Source organism: Leuciscus leuciscus (genome assembly GCF_965113295.1).
Source record: "Leuciscus leuciscus genome assembly, chromosome: 16".
NCBI classification, from domain to species: Eukaryota; Metazoa; Chordata; class Actinopteri; order Cypriniformes; family Leuciscidae; genus Leuciscus; species Leuciscus leuciscus.
Genome location: NC_138740.1, coordinates 26,676,318 through 26,692,905, shown reverse-complemented (window position 1 = coordinate 26,692,905; position 16,588 = coordinate 26,676,318). Strand labels below are relative to the sequence as shown.

Genomic DNA, 16,588 nt, shown 5'->3' with positions numbered 1-16,588 from the left:
TTTTTGAGAAGAACACAAAGCTTCCAGTCGTTCCTGAGAGGTGCACTTTGCTTTTTAAAAGCTGTTGTCTCAGTCTCAAAGCTATGAGAAAGAAATGTGTCCTTCACTCACAACAGCTGCAGTGTTTCTGCTGAACTAAACAACACATGTAATTTATGTACTTTTACACATTCTCCACCCCATGGTCAGACTGTGTGTGTGTGTGTGTCTTCACGGAAAAAAATGGCTTTTCTCTCTGTCCCTATCTATGGCTAATGGAACATGTAGAATGAGAGTCATTAAGCGAAGCCGTGGACTATGGCAACACCTATTCTATGGCTCCTCGATGAGATGGCCTCGTCTATCACTGCTCAGCCAGGGCCACTCACACAAGGTCAGTTTGTACTAATGACGCGTGACCACTGCCTGCCAAAGAGAGAGAAAGCGAAAGACAAGAGCAGAAAGACAGAGTTTATGATATGAAAGCCAGATGTAATGGAGAGAAATGAGAAGGTTAAACCAAAATTACAGAAGGATGGAAGGATTATTAGATTCATCAATGGATCAATTATCCATGAGGTCTTCATAAGTGTTGGTGGAAGTGACAACCTGTCTAGAGGTCGGAGGTCAGTTGTGAGGAGAATAGACACTCACCCTGCCCTGTGAAATTGTTCGATGAACACAGTTTTCCAACTGAAATAGGGTGATGATCTTAATTTTAGTCTTAATGGTGTCTTTAACCCTATGACCCCAAAAAACTGGAAACATAATGCAGGGAGTTCAACCTGTTTTTAAAATTACGACGAAATCCTGTACATTCATTGACCCTTTTACTTGTATAGAATTTTTTCTCTCAACACAAAATATAAAAATGACATCATCTCGAACCAAAATGAGTATTTCATTGAGCAAAGAATCCACAGAAAAAGCATAAGGGCCATTTTGATATGTGGAATATCAAGGAATTTTACTTTTAAAAAAACAAACTCACACTTCCAAAAAAAGACAACCAATTTGACCCCTTTTATGCATTCTAGGGTTAATGTGTGTGCTTTGTAGGGCGAGAATATTTTGGATTATTAAAGGGATAGTTCACACAAAAATTTAAATCCTGTCGTCACTTACTCACCCTCACGTTGTTCTAAACCTGTATGAGTTTCTTTGTTCTGTTAAACCCAAAAGAAGATATTTTTAAGAATGTTCTTAAACTGGTCACCATTGACTTCCATAGTAAAAAAAAATACTTTGCAAGTCAGTGATGACCTGCACTAAAACTTCATATTTAATATTATGTATCTGTATTATTATTCTTCATTAGTATTCATAATCAGTTGTATTATCTTATGAAGTTTAAAATGCATGAGTTAGACTATAGATAGCATGAGTCCATGTGTGAGGATCACATGTCAGACACAGGGAGGGGAGCTGGGAGAGTAACATGTTCCCCTGATGATGATACATCAAATGTGTACAATTGGCATATTTTTTTTACAAGGAAAGAAATGTTTTGATGCAAATGTACCACAAATGTATACACCGAGGGATAGTTTCTTAATATGGAAAGTGGATTGTGCAATGTGTAAGCATGAGGTATGCTTTCCATTTTAAACATAAGCAGCATGTTTTTCTACCTTACATGGTTGTAAGTCCCTCAGTGGTGTATATAAGCTCAGTCTTGCTGTACTACAGCAGAGAAACACTGGGAACACATAGACCTGGCACGAATACAACATCTTCTCAAGTTTCTCTCCTATGCTGACACGTGTGAAGAATAAAAGATTTTTATTGGCAAGATAACTGGTGTCAGATCCCGTGAATCAAAAAATAACGGGAAAAAGGCTTAATTCCAAGTATACAGGACCAGAAGGTTTTTGTTTAACAACATTCTTTAAAATATCTTATTTTTTCTTCAAAAGAAGAAAGAAACTAACACAAGTTTACAATGCGAGGGTGAGTAATTAATGACAGCATTTTATTTTACTTAATTATTTTGGGTAAACTAAAATCCCTTTAAATTGTATGCATGACATACACATCATTGCAACAGATTGTAGCCAGGTTGATCTTTTCATACTGCTCCCAAATTCAGTCACTCATATTAACCAGCTGTCTACTACACTGCAAAAACAAATTAAAATAGCAACTCGATCAGCTGCACATGATGTCATGATTGAACAGTATTGTGATGTAATTGCAAAGCATTGCCTACATTTTGCGGAAAAACTCACTGCTGTGTCTGTCTTTTATAGCGTTTCCTTCCTCACAGCATTATTCCTAATCACAGTTTGAACTCCCAAAAGACTTCTGCCTCTCTTGGCGCGTGCACACGCGTGCGAACGAGCCACTGATCTGCAATGTGTTTCACGCCTCCTTACGAGTCGAAAATGAGCACACTTTTTTTGCGCAATTATTTTCCTGAGGAGCGGAACACAGTGGCACGAGCGCAAGACGTGAAACAAAACAAGTCCTTGCTGAATTGAATGGCAATTATGAAAAACTGCCTTAATTACGGGGCCTAGCTCACCGGGAGATATTTTGAGGGAGGTCTAGGTCTACAAAGCAACAGATTTTCACTCGTTATTCTGCATAAAGCACCGTCGCCGTGGGTCCTTTAACGCTGGAAGCACAGCTGGTGAAGGGTGAGAGATGCTTTGAGAAGAAAACAGAGACAGTTTTACATATGCGCAAGCTAATTGTGTGATTATAGAGTGTCTATAGATTTCTCTGTGAATGGCCTACTAGTCCAAGTTACATTCGATGTATTGTAAACATACCTCTGGCATACAAACAATGGCATATGTCGTTCAGCCGAGCACGTGTCTGAACATCAGCCGAGCACGTGTCTGAACATCAGCGCGCAGCACTGCTTTTAATTCATAGTCATTTGGTGTAATTAGCTAAACACAGCACGCGCAGGTTGCTGTTGGGATGATTGCAAGCATACTGTCAAATGAATAAGGCTTTCGTAGGAAACCCAAGGGGGTGATATGACAGGTGTCTGCCATTATATAAAAGAAAACAAATGTCAATCTAATAAGAATGAAATGAGTAATTTGTTCCAAACTGTTAAACCTTCTGATTCTGTGAAAGGGATTAGCACTTACTTTGGGTTTGTATACTACATTCATACATTTCATGTGATTTGGTGCTCCTGGGGTATTTTAGTATTACAAATTATAAGTACATTTAGTAAAGTCCCTTTAAAAAGCATATAGGGAACAAACAAGAGCAGATTTCAGGACCATAGACAGCGCCATGGGGGACTGCATTATCTGTATTTTTGGTATGGCGTAGTATTATTAAAGTTATGATATTTTATATATATATAAATAGATAAATATTATATAAATTGATGTTATACAGGTGAGGATCAGCATGGTCTTTGTAAAATGTCAAGTTTGTGTAGACTTGTTTATCTATTTGTTGTTGCTTGATGCTTGGAGCATTTTGCAATGACCTGGATGACTGATAATTTTTTTTAAACAACATCCAACATCCATTTATTTGACATAAAATTAAACCAACAAATGGATAAACAAGTACACATGAAGCAGGACAAAATTTTAGCTGCCATTATCTTTATGCCAACATCATGTGCACATTTTAAGCATTGAACCACTCTATTTCATTACCTAACATTCCTTAAAACTGTGACACGTGCGACATCACACGTGTGACACATTGGAATGACTGCAAATTTTCCTCCTAAAATAGGATAGATAGATAGATAGATAGATAGATAGATAGATAGATAGATAGATAGATAGATAGATAGATAGATAGATAGATAGATAGATAGATAGATAGATAGATAGATCGATAGTGTATTGTTGTACACTATTCATTGAAAGTGGTACTTGAATTTCATTTTTACTGATATTCACTTGTTTTCTCTGAATAAAAACAAAAAGGTTTGGCATTCAAAAGACCAATCAGTTTACACCTTGTCAATACACATCTTAGCGACAACTGCACACATGCAGACAAACAACTACATATGCAGACAGTCAGACAGATAGAAACTGACACCCGCACACAGAAACGTCACAGATCAGCAGCAACTGAGCGGTGAAGGAATAATTGCATGCATGTAAACATATGCAGAGCGAGAGAGAGGACAATCATCAGACGGTTTTGATAAAGGTGGCGAGATAACCTTTTCCTTCCTTGCTTCGCATGGATGAACACGGAAAATAAGAAAATCTCAATTATAACCAGTAAAGAAAGACAGAAAAATACACACACAAAAAAAAGCAATAGAAAAACGAAGGATGCAAAGGAGATGAGAAAAAAGGGGTGAAGTTTGAGGAAAGTCAGATACTACAGGCAAACAAACAAAAAAGGATGCAAATTGAAATTCGGGTTCAGATTATGCTCTGAAGTCAAGAAGAGAAGAAGGCAGGAAGCGGAGGCTAATCTGAATAAATCACATTAATCGAGTTCATAAGATCATGCTCTTCAATCCAGCAACAACAACCTATATAAAAATGCCTTCACTGGTAATAGATGCAAGCAGAAATGGTTTTGAAAAGGATCCATTATAAAACTGTTTATGTAATGTGACACATCTAACCTGTGGTTTTCAACTAAAGTTTGACTCAAAAAATGGGTGGCAGTTTTGATAACGGTTTGATACAGTTGCAGACAGCAGGGGATAAAAATATGTTAAATGCAAATAATACAAATGCAACCAACCATATAATCATGGATAATTAAGATAAGTAGCAAAAAAACAGGCTTATCAACTTTTAATAGAGAAAACTGTTTATTTATATATTAATAAGTAGTTTTTTTTTAGTTTTTTTTGTTTTTTTTTGTTTTAATTTTGTAAATAATTATGTAACAGTTGGGAACAACTGGTATTCACAACTTTGTCTATGCAACCTTGAGTTTCCAAGCACATATCAAGGTATTTCTAATCTACATGACTAACTGAAAGGCTTATTGATGTGGGCCATGATGTTTGACTAAAATATGAAATATTATTTTGATGTATATCTATAGGGTTAGGTATGAGTCAGCAGTAATTCTAGCAACAAAAAGACTCCATAACATCCAGAATCCTCTTTTTCTTTTTTTTTCTTTTTTTTTTTCTCAGGAAATCACAAAGCAACTGAGGAACATAGTGCAGGTGGTGTCATTCCTCAAAGAGATGGGGCACATCTCATTATTGCTCTAGAATGTTCTCACCCACCCATCTGCTGCGCTCTTCTCCTGTCCTGGGGGGACAAACAGGGGAAAAGAAGTGGAAAACATTAAAAACAAGGGATAAGTCAATAAACCAAGACAGCTGAATGGCTTTAGCATGATAAGCACGGCAAAAAAAAAAAAAAGAGTTGGTAGGCAAGAGTTTTAAGAAGTTCAATCAATGTAATTCATTAATTTAAAAATATATGAAAATAAATAAGTGATAAAATGAAATGATTCAACTCCCTGACCCATACATGAATTCAGTAATTAGAAATGTTCCTATCATCTGAGCATTAATAATGACAATAAATGCAATGCCTTTGAATCGTCTTCATTTGATTTGATGATCAAGTAATCACCAGTAATTAAAATGATGCTTTTTGCTGAACTAATCAGCATATCAGATTGACAGCCTTAATTATAATTCTACACATGCACAGCATAAAGGTCTATTTGATGATGAACACTTATGAGATGGTCTAACATCAGAAATAGTGCTGTGTGGGTGTAAGATTATTAGTAGCATCAATAATGTGATTAAGACAGAATAAACTCATATCTGAAGCTGATTTGCTGCACAAGGTAAAACAGCAGCACAAAAAATTGGTTGCTGGAGAGTTTGTCATAGTAGAGCACAATTTCTGTTTGAGGTTTCAAAGAAAAATGCTAATTTGAAATAGTTCCCTGAGATAGTTGTTTTTGTTATGTGATTTGAGAGTATATAACTTTTTCAGTCATTGCTTATGTAATTAGCATTTTAAAAGGCAGTCTATTCTATAAGGTTTCTACAACCGTCGAGAACAGCACATTGAATTTGCATTTACTGACAATAGAATTATGTTTCAATCAAGCCTTCGACTTTCACAAACAAATGAATGTCCCTTTACTTTGGAAAAGAAACCTCATCACCCCCTTTTCTCCTCCCTTTCTCATTTCTTCTCATTCAAAGTTCTCTCCTGACTTTGTTTTACAGAGCGACCGAGAGTGTCAGTCTCTCCTGGCTCAATGTGTTCTGACTAGGAACACTCTGGCTCAAACCTCTCATTTGTCAATGCAGAAATGTTTTTTATTTTTCACTTCTAAGTTCTTTCATTCTTTTCCACACAGCTTGAGGGCAACCTTATGCACCCAATACTACACTACTAGGAACTAATACAAAAACTATTTCTGCCCGGCACGACAGGGAGAGGTTGAAAGGTGGAAAGGTGTTCGGAGTCAAGGAAATATAACCCAGAGTGGTGAAGGGTGAGATTGGAAAGTGTGACCCTAGTGGGCCACATCAGCTATAGCTCTGGAATCTCACACAGATATGGGCATGTACGAGCACGGAACAAAGAGTGACAAAAGTGAACAGCAAATCATTGTGGAATTTAAACTAAGTCACATTGTACAAGACACAAATGTTCACAAGCAGAGTAGAAGACCAGGGCGGTTTGAGGGTCAGTGAATATTCAGAGCGCAGTCCCGACATCAGTCCATGTGTTTGTAGGCATGCTTTGATGAAATACAGGAACATGATTGACAGGAACATGAGACTTTCAGATTACTGGAGCTTAAACTGAAGCCTCAGTCTCAGCCTACACGCTTAAAGAAAGGTTTACTGATACTGTTAACAGCAACTTTGAAAAAATGCAGTTTATTTGATCCAAGTTTAATATGCATTTAATATGAGCAGTAGCTACCCTTACGAAAAATAAGTTTATTCAAGTGTTCTATTAGTATTTTTCTAATTTGCATTACTTTTTTGTTTAAAATGTTGTCTTTCTTTATGAAACTTACCGACATTCAAGTGTTGGTTAAAAAAGGATGCATGAAGCTACTAAAATAAAACTTATAAGTTCACTTGTAGTACAGATGCATTACAAATGAGAAACCTAGTTGTGCACTTAGTTTACTACTCTTACACTTATAGTACTAAACGTATACTTTTATATACCAAAATTGGGCCAATTTAGTCCCAAGCAGTATTGAAATAGTACACTTGCAAGTTTACAAGTACACATTGATATTAGTATACTTACTACATAAAGTATACTTAAAAATATACTTGAACATGTATAATTAACATTACTTAAGTATACCTCATACAATTAACTTGAAAGGGTAATGATGACTCCCCTGTGTGTGTGTGTGTGTGTGTGTGTGTGTGTGTGTGTGTGTGTGTGTGTGTGTGTGTGTGTGTGTGTGTGTGTGTGTGTGTGTGTGTGTGTGTGTGTGTGTGTGTGTCAAATTTTTGGGGTTTTGATTCCCTAATATCCTGAATTCTTTGAGCAAAGCTTTTTATACTTCTCCAAAATTTCATTTCTTAAATGCTTGCTGCTGGATCTGAATTGAAAGAAACTCTGAACAAAAAGGCACAAGACGTTTCTTCAACTCTTCTCAGCGTTATCTGCAGAACAGGCCGTTGTTCCATAATTTAAATAAATGCTTCCACTTAGTTGCCGAATACCAATGCCAAAAGTCAAAAACTTGGCTTTTGAAACTACATCTGAAGTATAGAGCAGACTGAATGACTTAACAAAAATTACAGACATAAAAGCTTAGCGGGAAAGACCAGGTGTTTTAGCTTAACTTAAAACCTTTCGTGGTTTAACAACTGGAAGACCAGAAGACACTTTATATTCTTAGTCAACAGTCTCTCTTTTTTCCCTCTACTAATTCACCGCACTTAAGAACTGCAGAACATCTCTGATAACTTAAAAACAGTACAATTGTTATCTGAATATATATTAACACAATAACCTTTTAATTGCACCATGTTTCAAATGACTCTGCAGTGAGGTTTGTGTTCAGAACTCTCTTCCACATTCTCCATGTCTGGTTGTGGTCCTGGTGGAGCGCTTGGTAATTAGCTAATCTGCCTAGTTGTGATTACGTGTGCTGGAACAGAAAAAGGAGAGGGCGGGAGGGTGCGCCGACAGATTAGGGAAAAGTTGTGCGTGAAAAAAAAGTTACTTTTCCAGCCCATGGTGGGAACACAACACTGGAAGATTAATTAAACTCAACTGCCATCCCATCAGGTTAATTAGGGTTAAGGTATAATTAGGACACAATTAAAAAACTGGCACACACTGAGGTCCTTCCATAATCTGGCAATATCTGAGCGTATGTGAGAGCACATTTGCATATTTAGTGTTAGAGGCCTCATTGCATATGAATGATCCGACCTTGCCATTAGATCCCATAAGAGGACTGTTGATGATTTCACTTCAGCCTATACAGCGGAAGGTTTGAGAGACAGCAATCTTTCCACTAAACAAGCCTAACGCTCCAACCTCCCTTTAGCAGTAAAGCTTCCCGGTGGCAATTTCATCTGTGATTTAAAATGAACATCGCCTTCACATGAATAATGCCACCTTATGGGCTACAAATATTTTTATTGGACATAGTTTGATAAAAATGTGCTTTCAGGCACCAAATATACAAACCAAACATCCTGAGAGTTTTATGGGCATTGTGAGCAAACTTTTGAAAAATAAATTAATAAATAAAACGATCAATTTAATTATAATAAAACAAAAAATATAGTAATAAAACAAAACAAAATACAATACAATACAATAATAAAATTGTCATGGTTCATGAATTCACTGGCTCGTTCTCTCTCTGTGTGTATGTGTGTGCGTGTGGGTGTGGCCGCTGATTACCACTCAGCTGATTATCAGCGCCAGCTGTCACTCATCATCTGTGTCTATTTATACTCATTGTCATTCGTCTTGTGTTTGTCAGATCGTTGGGTTAGTTCCTGTGTGCTTGTCTGTTCTCTGGGCCGTTTTTCTGAGTCCCCAGTGGATTTCCTGTCGGATTTACTGATCGCTCTGCCTGTCTTCTCTGAGGATTATACGATGTTGTTCCCGTCCTGGTTCTGCGGTGGTTTGGATTTCCCTATCGCTCCTCTCACCTTTACGGAGGATCTGGGTTGCCCATTTTGAGTCCCTGTGCTGCCAAGGCTCAGACTGTTCCAGGCACCACATCTACATCTGACCTTGTTTACCTACTCTCACCTGTGTTTCTCAATAAATGTTTGTCACTTGCAATTGAATCCTCTGTTTTATTCTACGTGACAGAACAATCTGACCATCATGGATTCAGCGAGTGCAACGGATTTTACAGAATTTGTGTCCTGAAGCATGGATCAGCAGGAGGAACAGATGACTGTCACAGGTCGTGCAGTGCAAGCCTTGGTAGCGCAGGTGTCTGAGCTCACCCAACAGCTCCAACATCTAAGCGGTCCCACTGCGCCACCCCCTGCACCTGTTCCCCCCGCTCCTACATTGCTTTATTACCAACCTGAGCCACGTATGCCTACCCCTGAGCCATATTCTGGTGAGCCCAACTTCTGCAGACCATTTATCAACAAGTGCTCTTTGTTCTTCTCGCTCCAGCCAAAGATGTTCACTTCTGAACAGTCTTAAGGTGACTTTTGTACTAACACTGTTGACAGGACGTGCGGCTCAGTGGGGGACAGCGGTGTGGGAGAACCACCACCCATGCAGCGCTTCGTTCCAGGCACTATCCGACAAGCCGAGGAGGGTCTTTGATCGTGCTGTGACGGGACGTGAGGCGGCCCGTATACTCGCGGATCTTCATTAGGGGAATAGACCGGTGTCGGACTATTATATCGAATTTAGGACTTTAGCAACAGAGTGCCGATGCAACAAAGAGGCGCAGTGGGACATGTTCCTGCATGGGCTGGCTGACTGTATAGAAAGAGATTTATACGATGGACCTGCCCAGGAACTTGGACGGACTCATCGAGTCGGCTTTACGGGTTGACGCGTGCTTAATAACACTCATCACTTCTGGTAACCATTCGGAGGAGATCTCCTTTCTGCTTATGGACGCTCCACTCATCCCCATAGTACTCGGCCATCCCTGGCTAGTGAAACATAGTCCCAGGGTGGACTGGGGCCACAGTTTAGTCTCGGCCTGGAGTAATGAGTGTTACGCGTCCTGTCTTGTGTCTGCTTGTTCGTCTGTGTCTGGTTCTGTTTTGCAGGAGTAGCCTGTGATTTTTGTCAAACATGCCCGCAGAGTACCTCGACCTGAAGGAAAGTCCCGTGTTCAGTAAGTTCCATGCTGCTTCTCTGCCTCCGCACCGTCCCTATGCCTGTGCTATAGAGTTACTGCCAGGTACGTCTCCGCCTAAGGGCAAGTTATACTCCCTTTCTGCTCCAGAAAGGGAGGCAATGGAAAATTCACTAGCATTTCCGATTCACTAGCAACCGGATTCATTCGCCCTTCCTCTTCTCCAGCGGGGGCGGGGTTCTTTTTTGTGGGTAAGAAGGTATTTGCAACCTTGTATTGATAACAGAGGGCTGAACAATATCACGGTAAAGAATTCTTATCCTTTGCTGTTGATGTCTTTAGCCTTCAAGAGGTTACAGGGAGCATCCATCTTCACAAAACTGGAATTACGCAATGCTTATTTGGTTCGCATAAAGGAGGGGGATGAGTGGAAGACTGCGTTTAATACCCCCAGGGGCCATTTTGAATATTTGATCATGCCTTTTTGGTCAAACTCCCCTGCGGTCTTCCAGGCACTCATCAATGATGTGCTGAGAGACATGGTAAATCAGTTAATTTATGTCTATCTGGATGACATTCTGGTATTTTCATCTTCTCTCCAGCAACACGTTCAGCACGTCAGACGAGTGCTCCTGAGGTTGCTAGAGAATGGGCTTTTTGTCAAGGTGGAGAAATGCGAATTTCATGCACAGTCTGTTCCTTTCCTAGGTTACATCATCTTGTCCGAGGGAATGCGCATGGATCCCGAAAAGGTTAAGGCTGTGGTGGATTGGCCAAGTCCAGATTCCCGTAAGGCCAATTTTTACCGTGGTTTTATTTGCAACTTCAGCCAGCTAGCCGCTCCTCTGACTGCCTTGACCTCCTCCAGGACGACGTTCAGGTGGTCCGGTGCAGCCGAAACTGCATTCTCCAACCTCAAGAGCCATTTTGTTTCGGGTCCCATTCTCCTAGCCCCTGATCCATCACGTCAGAGGTGGGGGTAGGTGCGGTTCTTTCCCAGAGCTCTTCCTCGGACGACAAGATGCATCCTTGCACGTTTTTCTCCCATCGTTTATCATCCGCCGAACGTAACTATGACATTGGTAACAGAGTTGTTGGCGGTCAAGCTAGCGTTAGAAGAATGGCGTCATTGGTTAAAAGGGTCGGGGTTACCTTTTATCGTCTGGACCGACCACAAGAACTTGGAATATATCAGATCCGCCAAAAGACTCAACACCAGGCAGGCTCGGTGGGCTTTTTTATTTTTTTTTGTCCGTTTAGATTTTTTTTTCTTTCTCGTACCGCCCGGGTTCTAAAAACATCAAACCCGATGCTTTGTCTCACGTCTTTGACCGTTCCGAACGCCCGTCCACTCCCGAGTGCATTTTACCTGAGACTCATTGTTTCCACACTCACATGGGATATCAAGTCGAAGGTCAAATCGGCCTTAGAAGGGGTAACACCTCCGCCCGGTTGCCCATCGAGTCGGTTATTCGTGCCGGTGGGACTGCAGTCTGACATCATTCGATGGGGTCATTGTTCCAAAGTAGCTTGTCATCCAGGAGTAAACCGCACAACTCGTTACCAGTGTCATCCATGGGCCTCACTCCGTTTGAATGTAGTTTAGGTTACCAGCCACCTATTTTTCCTAGTCTGGAATCCGAAGTCGCGGTCTCCTCCGCTTACGCCTTCATCCAGAGGTGCCGCAGCACGTGGAACAGAGCCCGTGAGACTCTCCTCCAGGTTGGGGCACGCACCAAAGCTAAGGCTGGGTTGCCCATTGAGTCCCTGCGCTGCCAAAGCTCAGACTGTTCCAGGCACCACATCTTCATCTGACCCTGTTTAACTACTCTCACCTGTGTTTCTCAATAAATGTTTGTTGTCACTCGCAATTGAATCCGGTTTTATTCTACGTGACAAATGAATTGAAATAAAATACAAAATATAATCAAAACAAAATACAAAAAAAATCTAAACAAAATAAGAAACTAAACAAAAGTAATAAAATAAAAGCAAAATATATAATAAAATAATATTAAAGAACAAAATACAAATTAAAAAATAAATCAGCCATACAAAATCAGAAGCGTGATGACGAAACGAATACTTATTCCCACTCTTCCCAGCATACAAATATGACTGCCGAATCACCCTGCTGGACTGTAATATCCGAGCATTGTGAAAAAGAGTCGGTCAGACTGACCTCTTGCTCAGATGATTTTCAGCTGGGTTTTCAAGAAACCTCCATAAAGCTCTTATAGAGCCCAGGCAGAGAAAATATTACTCTGGGCCATTAGAGCGCTCTAAAGCTGACGAGACTTACACATGTAGCGTTCTGACCTGACACAGGCCTCCCTCCAAACAAATTGCCCCCAATTTGGTGCCACCAAATGTGACCCTCGGATGTTCTCGTGACAAATTGGAATTGATTTGTGCCTTGGCTATGACTTCAGGGGTCACGACCCCCCGGCTGCTAAAAAGCATTCCTGTCATTAACATTCTGGACGCCCACCTCACTGCCACGGCGACGAGAATTTCAAGGCATGAATAAAATCAATCACTATTTTTCTTTTTCTTTCTTCCTCTCCACGCCCTCCAGATAAATACACACACAAACAGGCAAGCAAACATTTTCTATTTTGGTGTCATTTCTGCATTTCAATACACAGTGCAGGCATTTTAATGGAAAAACATTATTCCATATGTAAAACTCACATGAGGAATGTAAAATATGTATACTGATAAACAGATGGCTAGCTCCGAGCAAAGAAATATGAGGCTTTTTCAGAGATGTAGGCCTATTATTTTATTTTATTTTTTTTTTACCAGCATATATGGAGAGGCTGTCATTCCTATTATGCAGTATCTTTTGAACTCTGTAACTTAAGACTTTCAGAAATATGCTTTTGTCAAACTTTTGCCACTTACATTTTCTTAATTACTGCTTGCAATATTTACACAAAGACAATTACATGAACAGGATGGAACCCTTTCAGCTGTAGCTGAAGTTAGCTACTGCTGAACGATTGACACTGTTATGATTGACACTGCTTACATAAGGATGTTCATTTTGATGTATTTATTAAATGCTTTCTGTATTTTGATATTATCATACATATTTCTGCAATCAAACAGGGTGTGTTGGTTTAGAATGAAACAAACCAAGTAATCTCACAAAACAGAATTCTCCCAGAATTCACCAAATCCAATGCTTACTAAGAGCTTTTCTTAATTTAATTCTTCTTCTTTCATGTTAGAAGTCATTTAAAAAAAATGGCAATAAAAATGCTCACAATTTATTGAACAAAATATTTATATATACGTACTTATATATACACACATATTTATTTATATATATATATATATATATATATATGTATATTTATATATATATACACACACATACATATATATATATACACACACACACACATACATATACATATATATACATATATATATATATATATATATATATATATATATATGTATATATATGTATGTGTGTGTGTGTGTGTGTATATATATATATATGGATTGTTCAATTCATTGTGCTAAACTAAGTCAAGTAAAACAAGATAAAATAAAACTAATCAATTAATTAAAATAATAAATATTTGGTTCACTTTATTGTGATAAACTAAGACAATAAAATAAACTAAGTTAATCAAATAAAAAAGTAAAGTAAAATAAAATAAAATGGAAAAAATTTATTGTACACTTTATTGTGATAAACTAAGTTAATAAAGTAAAGTAAAGCGTTCACTTTATTGTAAAAAAAAACTAAGTTAATAACATGAACTAAGTTAATAAACTAAGTAAATTAAATAAAATAAAATAAAATTGTTCAGTTTATTGTGATAAACTAATTTAGTAAAGTAAAGTAAAAATCAGCACCACTAAATCAGAAACCGATGACAAAGCAAATTACTTAAAGTAGGTAAAACAAATTTTTACTTTTAATAACATGTTTTCTGACTTACTGACCAACTATTAAAGACACACAGTACAATGGATATGTGTCTGCGACTCTGTGTTGTAAGATACTGTATAGCAGGAATGAACTTAACAACATGTGGCCAGAATAAGTCGATGCTAATGGCTCAATATGAAATTAGCCATCCCGGCAGGACGTTTCTGCAGATGGTATGAATCTCAGTCCATCGGGTTCAGCTTCACTGGATATCAATATCAGTCAGAGGCTGAAAGCGGCCATGTGCTCGGTGTTATTTACAGTCAGCGAGATTATATCTGTGATACGAGGCAGTGATCGGAGAAATGGACTGAAGGAGAGCCACTGATTTCTGTGTAATCAGTGATTTTACAGTCCATTAACTGTGGCCATCTGAGACCGTGACTGGACATCTGCACAATGACTTGGGTGTTTTCTGGCTCCCTGTCTGAACGGACACATGATCATGCATGCCATTGTGAATGTCAGGTTTGAATAAACATTCAAATGGCCCAATTTTACACTACACAATCAATTAATTTTAAGAAGATGAATAGTGACTAGTTTTCAGAGGTGTAAAAAGTACTCAAAAATGTTACTCAAGTGAAAGTACAAGTACTGAGGGAAAATTGTACTCAATTAAAAGTAAAAAGTAACTGGACAGAATCGTACTTGAGTAAAAGTAAAAAAGTACCACATTAAAATTGTACTTATTAAAAGAGTAAAAGTAAATGCAAGAATGAAAACTAGAGATTCTTGTTTAAGCTTTTAATCTCTAAAAACATGAAGTGAATGAACCACATACAAGGTTTTATCCTGCTTTAGAACTGTTTGTATTTAATTGTATTTAATTATCAAACTATAAGACTACTATCTAATGCCAGTATGCAACATGCTTTAAACAATCCACTAAACATACTTTTACCACTAAAATGAAATAGTCACAGATAATAGCTTCGATATACTTTGCCTTACTGAAACCTGGCTTAAACCAAATGATTATTTCGGTATTAATGAGTCTACTCCTCCTGGATACTGTTATAAGCATGAGCCCCGTCTGATTGGTCGTGGCGGAGGTGTTGCAACCATTTATAAAGATATTCTAAATGTTACCCAGAAAACGGGTTTTAAGTTTATTTCATTTGAAGTACTTGTACTAAATGTTACGCTCTTAGATGTTAGAAAAACATCCCTATTATCTCTAGCCTTGGCTACCGTATATAGACCGCCAGGGCCTTACGCTGATTTCCTAAAAGAGTTTGCAGATTTTCTATCAGACCTATTAGTCAATGTCGATAAAGCATTAATTGTTGGAGATTTTAACATACACGTAGATAATCCAAATGATGCGTTAGGAGCTGCGTTTACAGATTTATTAAATTCATTTGGGGTCAAGCAAAACGTCACCGGACCAACACATCGTCTTAATCATACACTCGATTTAATTATATCACATGGAACCGATCCAACCGATATAGATATCATTCCACAAAGTGATGAAGTCACTGATCACTACATGGTAACTTGCATATTACGTACTGCTGTAATATGTCATGCGGCGTCGCGTTATCAACCAGGCAGAACAATCCTCCCATCCACCATAGATAATTTCTCAAATTGCTTATCTAATCTGTCTCAGCTGCCGCCTGAACCCAAACAAACAGATGAACTAGAAGAACTAACTAGCACTATGAGCACCATTCTCTCTAGAACATTGGATGAGGTTGCACCTATTAAATTAAAAAAGGTAAGAGAGAAAAATAAAGCACCATGGTATAACAATACTACGCATGTTTTAAAGAGAGAAACGCGTATTTTAGAGCGTAAATGGAAACAGACTAATTTAGAGGTCTTTAGAATCGCTTGGAAAGACAGTATGTCACGTTATAAAAAGGCCCTAAAAGCGGCCAGGGCTGAGCACCTCCGCAAACTAATAGAAAACAACCAAAACAATCCAAGGTTTTTATTTAACACCGTGGCTAGACTAACAAATAAACAGACGTCACCCGAACAAAATATCCCGTTACAGTTCAGTAGTAATGATTTCATGAACTTCTTCACTGAGAAAATAGAAAGCATCAGAACCACAATTGTAAACGTTCAATCTTCAATCGCGCCTTATAATTCACCCGCAAGAACAATTACAGTGCTTTACAACTATAGAACAAAAAGAGTTAAATAAACTTATCACTTCATCTAAAACAACAACATGTTTATTAGATCCTATACCAACTAAACTACTGAAAGAAGTGTTACCTGTAGTGGAAGATCCTCTCCTCAATATTATTAACTCGTCTTTATCCTTAGGTCATGTTCCAAGAACATTTAAACTGGCAGTTATAAAACCTCTCATTAAGAAACCACAATTAGATCATAATAATCTAGCAAATTATAGACCCATTTCAAATCTTCCATTTATGTCTAAAATATTAGAAAAAGTGGTGTCCGCTCAACTGGGCT

The 16,588-nt window shown here is 38.4% G+C and overlaps 1 long non-coding RNA gene across 1 annotated transcript in view; it reads left to right on the top strand.

Moving 5' to 3' along the window:
- Positions 1-15,032, top strand: part of LOC309477284 — a 347,071-nt gene extending 332,039 nt beyond the window's left edge. Inside the window, exon 2 of the long non-coding RNA XR_014198600.1 lies at positions 14,851-15,032. This is a non-coding gene — a long non-coding RNA (uncharacterized lncRNA). The remainder of the gene's footprint in view (positions 1-14,850) is intronic.
- Positions 15,033-16,588: the final 1,556 nt, after the last annotated feature.